The sequence below is a fragment of the Triticum dicoccoides genome, chromosome 5B, assembly GCF_002162155.2.
Source record: "Triticum dicoccoides isolate Atlit2015 ecotype Zavitan chromosome 5B, WEW_v2.0, whole genome shotgun sequence".
Classification (NCBI taxonomy): Eukaryota; Viridiplantae; Streptophyta; class Magnoliopsida; order Poales; family Poaceae; genus Triticum; species Triticum dicoccoides.
This window is the reverse complement of record NC_041389.1, coordinates 444221312-444227674: the sequence shown is the minus strand read 5'-3', so window position 1 is coordinate 444227674 and position 6363 is coordinate 444221312. Positions and strand designations below refer to the sequence as shown.

General features: G+C 44.6%; 1 pseudogene; it reads left to right on the top strand.

Annotated features, from left to right (window-relative positions):
* LOC119305698 overlaps positions 1-5309 on the top strand; it is a 7743-nt pseudogene extending 2434 nt beyond the window's left edge.
* The last annotated feature ends 1054 nt before the right edge of the window (positions 5310-6363 follow it).

Sequence of the window (6363 nt, the reverse complement as noted above, 5' to 3'; positions counted from 1 at the left end):
TGAATGATAACCCTTGAGCGGGACGCCAGCAGGGTCATCACTGCCCTGCACATTGCCTCTTTGACCCCCAAAAACCTGGGCATGCGAGGAGGAAATAGTTGAAAGGCTGTGAGCCGAGTCCGAAGCGGACGAGACCGGCCCAGGACCGAGGACCCAATGCAGGAGAGAGTTGGCGCGCCAGGTACGTGACCAAGACCCGGGGCGTCAGAACTTGCAGGACGTGACACTTCACGGCAGACGGAAGGTGCCAAGCTGGAGAGAGACATGCTGACCGCAATGATGCCCGATCTCCACGGATCGCTGAGCACGATCTCCTTGGCAATGGACTCATGCGCCACTTGGAAGAGGAAGGAGCCATGCTGGCACTGACGAACTCTGTAGCCATTGGCAACACCACCAAACCAGCTAACAAGCAAGGAGGCGAAGAAGCTAGGGGTGAGGAGGATGCCGTCGTTGCGTACGAAGGAGAGAACGCCGGCAGGCCGGTATGGACCAGCCACCGATGCTACAGTACTGCAGCCGTACTTGGCTAACATAGCATCCTCGAAGCCGCAGCCGTTCATGACTAGAACAAGGGAGCATGCAAGCTATAACAGGACCAGAGGAAAGGGCAGGACGCAGGCAGCGGGAAGAACCTGATGCTTAGCATACCTTGGGAGAGGAAGAAAAACGATGTTGGCGCGAAGAGAACGACCTCTCACTACACGGCGGAGCTCCGGTGGGTGGCTGCCGTGCCCGGGAGGGGCGCACGACAGGTGTGTGGACGCTAGGCTCGCTTGAGCGTCGGCGGGTGCGGTGGCTGCAGGCGCCGGGGTGGCGGCCGGCAGGGAGCTCACGTCTACCATAGCCTCACACGTCCGTATAACTTTAGTTATAGATGTTGATATTTTTTTCACATAAATATGGTATATGGTTAAACTTTACAAAGTTTGACCTCAGTCAAATCTTATATGCTGAGAAAAAAAGGACTGGATGAAGTATTACAAAAACAAGATTCCTTTCATGAAAAAGTGGTTGTGTAAGTTTGGTTCAAAAAGTATTACAAAAACAAGATTCCTTTCATGAAAAAGTGGTTGTGTAAGTTTGGTTCAAGACAACTTCGTGCAATATGTAATAGGCTGCTCGTCCTCGTGCGAGTACTACTATCACATGACCCTGAAGAATGACACACGCAATGGTTTCGGCTGCTGTCAAGCCGATGTCCCGAAAGACGTGCGAGATTATTATGGCTATTTGAACAAAAACTATAACACCACACAAACATGGGAAGACGGCAGTCCTTGCAGCTACGTGGCACTGATAGAAAAGGTGGCTTTCGGTTTCAAAACCAGCTATGTCAACTCCACAATATTCAATGATACATACAAGGCGCAGTTCCTATTGTCCTGAACCGGCAAATAGATTCATTGAGTTGCGAGCAAGCTAAGAAGAACAGTTCCTACGCCTGTGTTAGCAGCAACAGTGTGCGTGATTCCACAACGAACGCGCCAGGTTACCGCTGCAATTGCTCCGATGGGTACGAAGGCAACCCTTACATAATAAACGGATGCCAAGGTGACTTCCCTTTTGCTGCCTTGTTCATTTGACATGAACTTTCGTGTACCTTATTAATTCATGAGTCACCTATACGCACAGCTTGGCTACTTGAACTAAAAACAAAATTTCTGTTTCAGATATTTTTTTTTGAAACGAAGGCAAAAGATTTGCCTCTTCAATTAAATAAGGGAGAGAATAGTTTAGAGTTTTTTACAACGCACTCACAAATGTGGCATGGCAATTACTCGGATACTATGATGTTCCCTAGTTTCTTTGCGCCGGCGATCACCCATAGTTTTGCATCTTCTAAAATGTTGGTAAGAAGAATCGGCGGCGGTGTGCTTTTGTGGCGGAAAATGCGGGCGTTTCTCTCGTTCCAAATTACCCAAGAAATGAGCATGGTGAGGGAGGCCATTGCGTCTCGGTTAGGAATATTATTTTTGGTTCTTTTTTGCCACCACGCGTTGACCGTTTCATCCAAGTGCCACTCGGAGGTGTCCATGTGTGCAAGTCTAAGCTGCTCTATGATCAATCCCCAAAGCCTAAGCGTGTAGCGACACTTGAAGAAGAGATGTGTCCCTGTTTCTTGTTCCCTCTTGCAAAGCGGGCAGAGGCCACAGTTTTGCCAACCACGCTTCTCCAAACGATCGGCTGTCCAAATCCTATCTTGCAAGGCCAACCAAGCAAAGAATTTAATCTTCGGAGGTGCCCAAGCCTTCCAAACCATACGGTCCATGGGGGATAGGGTCAAGCCAAGAAACTGAGCCTTGTAGGCGGAGCTCGCCGTGTATATCCCGTCGTTCGCATGCTTCCAAATGATATCATCTTCCACTTGCATATCAAGGCAGAAGTCATGCAAGAGCATCCAGAGGTTGAAGAATTCCGAGATGTGGTTGACAGAGATAGTGGTGCCTTGCTTTACTTTGAGGATCCAAGCATTCTCCTTGAGAGCCTCGCGCACCCTCCAATTCTTTCTTGTCGAGGCCTCAAAAATTAGCGGTGCAATGTCCTTGGGCTTACGACCAAGAAGCCAAGGGGAGTCCCAAAAAGGCGTTTTGGCGCCATCACCGACGGTGATAGTCGTAGATGCATAGAAGAACTCACGGTCCTCTATGGTGCAGTGGTTGCCAAGGCCAACCCAAAGTTTTCTGGGCTCCTTCCATTCAAACCATAGCCATCGTAACCGCAAGGCCCTTGCGAACTTTTCGGTATTGAGCACTCCAAGGCCACCGTACTCTCTTGGTCTGCAAACCGCATTCCAGTTGACCTTACATTTGGCTCCCGTGGTCTTTTCCGCACCCGACCAAAGGAAAGCCCTCTCAATCTTGTTGAGATTGTCCAGCGTGCTAGGGGGCACGATGAGAGGTGTGATCGAGAACACCGCTTGGGAGGAAATGACCGACTTGACAAGGGTCGTTCGCCCAATAGGAGTGTTGTTTTGGCCTTCCCAAGTGACGAGTTTTCCGGCAGCCTTGTCGACAAGGTATTGGAAGTCCACTGCCTTCACCTGCCACACCGAAAGCGGAAGGCCCAAGTATTTCACCGGAAAGGAGGCTTGGGTCGCCGGCATACTTGTGAGGATGTGCTCAAGATCAAGATGATTGCAATGAATTGGTACGACCGAGCTTTTTTGGAAGTTGGTGCATAGGCCCATCACATCACCGAAGCCCCGCAAGATAGCAGCAAGATTGTCAATGTCCCTCTTGATTGGCGCCACGAAGACCGCTGCATCGTCCGCATATAGGGAGGTTCTCATGATGGCACCCCGACCGCGAAGCTTGTGAAGAAGCCCTTTCCGAGTGGCTAGGTCCAGAATCTTATGCAAGGGATCAATCGCCAGGACAAAAAGGAGGGGGGATAGGGGGTCCCCCTGTCGGAATCTGTGGCTCTGGAATCTGCGAGAACACGTTAGGGCATTACAGTTGTTCATGCCACCCAGGAGATTATATGACGAATGACGGTTGTGTGCAAAAGCATTTCATTTTGCCGGCGACCTGTTGTAGGTAAGTTACATCTCATGTAGACAGTTGATTGGAGACGCGTGAAAACAATATGAAGTTTATGATAGTCCGGTATATATTTTCTTGATTTAAGCAATTCCTATTTGGCCAAATTTCTACTCATGGTAGCAATTGTGGTCATTATTTTACCAGTACATAAAACCTTTAAAAGTTTGACCATCACTTTCCAAAACTCTACAAACATTGATAACATAAAATTCATGCTGGATTCATTATCAAATATACATTTATAAGGGTGTGATTTCTTTTAAGATAATACTCCCTCCGTCCGGAAATACTTGTCCTAAAATGGTTGTATCTAGACTTAATTTAGTTATAGATACATCCATTTTATTCATTTCTAGGACAAGTATTTTCAAATAGAGGGAGTGTATTTTTGTAGAAACTGATGGTCAAATATTTGCATTGGGTGATCGCAATTTATTTTTTTGCATTGGGGATCATGTCTATGTTCAAAACTCAAAAGGATATACATGTGTCATTGGCAGGCGTAGTTGGTATTTTTCCATTTTTTCTTCAACACAACAGTTTTAAGTGGTCATTACTCATATGGAACTAACTTGTGAACAAATACCTGATGCAGGTGCAAGTGTGGTACTTGTCGTCTTTGTGGTTGTTGTATCATGTGTCTGCTTGATCCAAGAGAGAAAACTACAAAATATGAAAAAGGAATACTTCCGACGACATGGTGGTCTGATATTATTTGATGAGATGAGGTCAAAGCAAGGTATTACAATCAAAATATTCACGGAAGAAGAATTGCAGCAAGCCACAAACAAATTCGGTGAACAACAAGTACTGGGTCAAGGGGGCTATGGGACCGTGTACAAGGGGTTTCTTAAGGGTAATGTGGAAGTAGCGGTGAAGAGATGCAAGACCATCGACGATCAACAAAAGAAAGAATTCGGTAAAGAAATGCTAATCTTGTCCCAGGTCAACCATAGAAACATAGTGAAGCTCCTCGGGTGTTGCCTTGAAGTGGAAGTCCCTATGCTGATATGAGTTTGTCCCAAATGGCACCCTCATCCAGCTCATACACGGTGACCATGGCATGCGTATCTCCTTGGCTACTCGCTTGGGGATCGCCCATGAGTCCGCCGAGGCTCTCGCCTACCTTCACTCATCGACTTCGATGCTGATCCTCCACGGTGATGTCAAGTCCTCCAACATTCTTCTCCACATGGACCACCAAGCTAAAGTTTCTGACTTTGGCGCCTCCATCTTGGCACCAACTGATAAGTCACAATTCATCACACTGGTACATGGAACATGCGGGTACATTGACCCGGAGTACATGCAAACCAATCTGCTGACGGACAAGGGCGACATGTACAGCTTTGGGGTTATTTTGTTGGAGCTACTCACTGCCAAATTGCCATTTAATTTCAATTCGGATGTGCCTGCCCACGAGAAGAGCCTATCGATGATGTTTATGTATGCCATGAAGGAGAATAAGCTCGAGAAAATCTTGGATGTCGAGCTCAAAGACAGTGATAACACAGAGATTCTTGAAGAGAACGCGGAGCTAGCGATGCGTTGATGTGTGGTGACAATAGGCCATCGATGAAGGAAGTTGCGGAGAAGCTTGATAGTCCGAGGAAGGTGATGCAACATCCATGGGTGCAGCGGAACCTTGAAGAGATGGAATGCCTACTTGGGGAGCCCTCGTCGATGGTCAGGTCGATAATAACATGTGCTGAATATTTCAGCATCGAGAAGAAAGCTATTAATGGTCTGCAGTCAGGCCGTTAAGTAATCACATCATCGCTTTGCTTTGTTTATTTTGTATTCGAAAGCAAGAAAGCAGTGGCATCAAAAATAGAATAAACAGTCAATTGTTATAGCTACCTTTATGTTACTATTCATTTTGCCAATTATACATGTACAAATTTCGGTGTTTATATGGTTATGTATCTTGTAAAAATTGCAGATATATGTGAGTAATTATTTCTTCAATTTTGCATAGTTCGCTCTTCAAATTTGATGTAGTGTGGTAAATGCTTGACACGTCCTCTAAATCTTAGCAGTCTTTCGCAACAACAAAAAAAGCTATGATCAGTCAAGAGTCTGGTATCATGTATAACCCAATTCAGACTACTGGACTTCTACATCAGCCTTTTTCTTTTCGGACAGGAAAACACAGGCGCGGCTATGTCTCGCCTCTAGCAAGACAAACCATCCCCTTGCCTGAAACAACATGGTAATGATGGGCCGGCCCAGTCGTGCTTTTCGCTCGATCGTTTTTCATTCGTTCGATTTTGTTTCTTCCTTTTCTCTTTCTTGTTTTCTATTTTTTCTATCTAAAAATTCTAAATTACGCATATTTTTAGAAAAATACTTAAGTTTGAAAAAATGTTTGTGCATGTTAAAAAATGTTGATAGCTTTTGGAAAAATGTTGCAACACATATTTGGAAAAAATGTATAGTACATATTTGAGCAACAATGTTCAAAAACATGTGTTTTGAATTTTTAATCATATACTATTTGAGAAATGTAAAAAGTATACAAGGTAAATGTTTTAGTTGTATACGAAAAATGTGTAAATGTGTATGGCACAAAGTAGACATCAAACATGTACTTGACAAAAAGAGTTGATCACTGTTTTTGAAAAATGTTAATCATATATTCAAAAATTGTTAAGCTTTTATAGAATGTTCTTGATGTATATAAAAACTGTAAACATCAAAACATGCATTTAAGAAGTGTTAATCAACTATTTTTAAAATATTGAACATGTCTAAAAATAATGTTTCATATGAATACGAAAAATGTACAAGGTGTATGAAAAAAGTAGACATTACTACA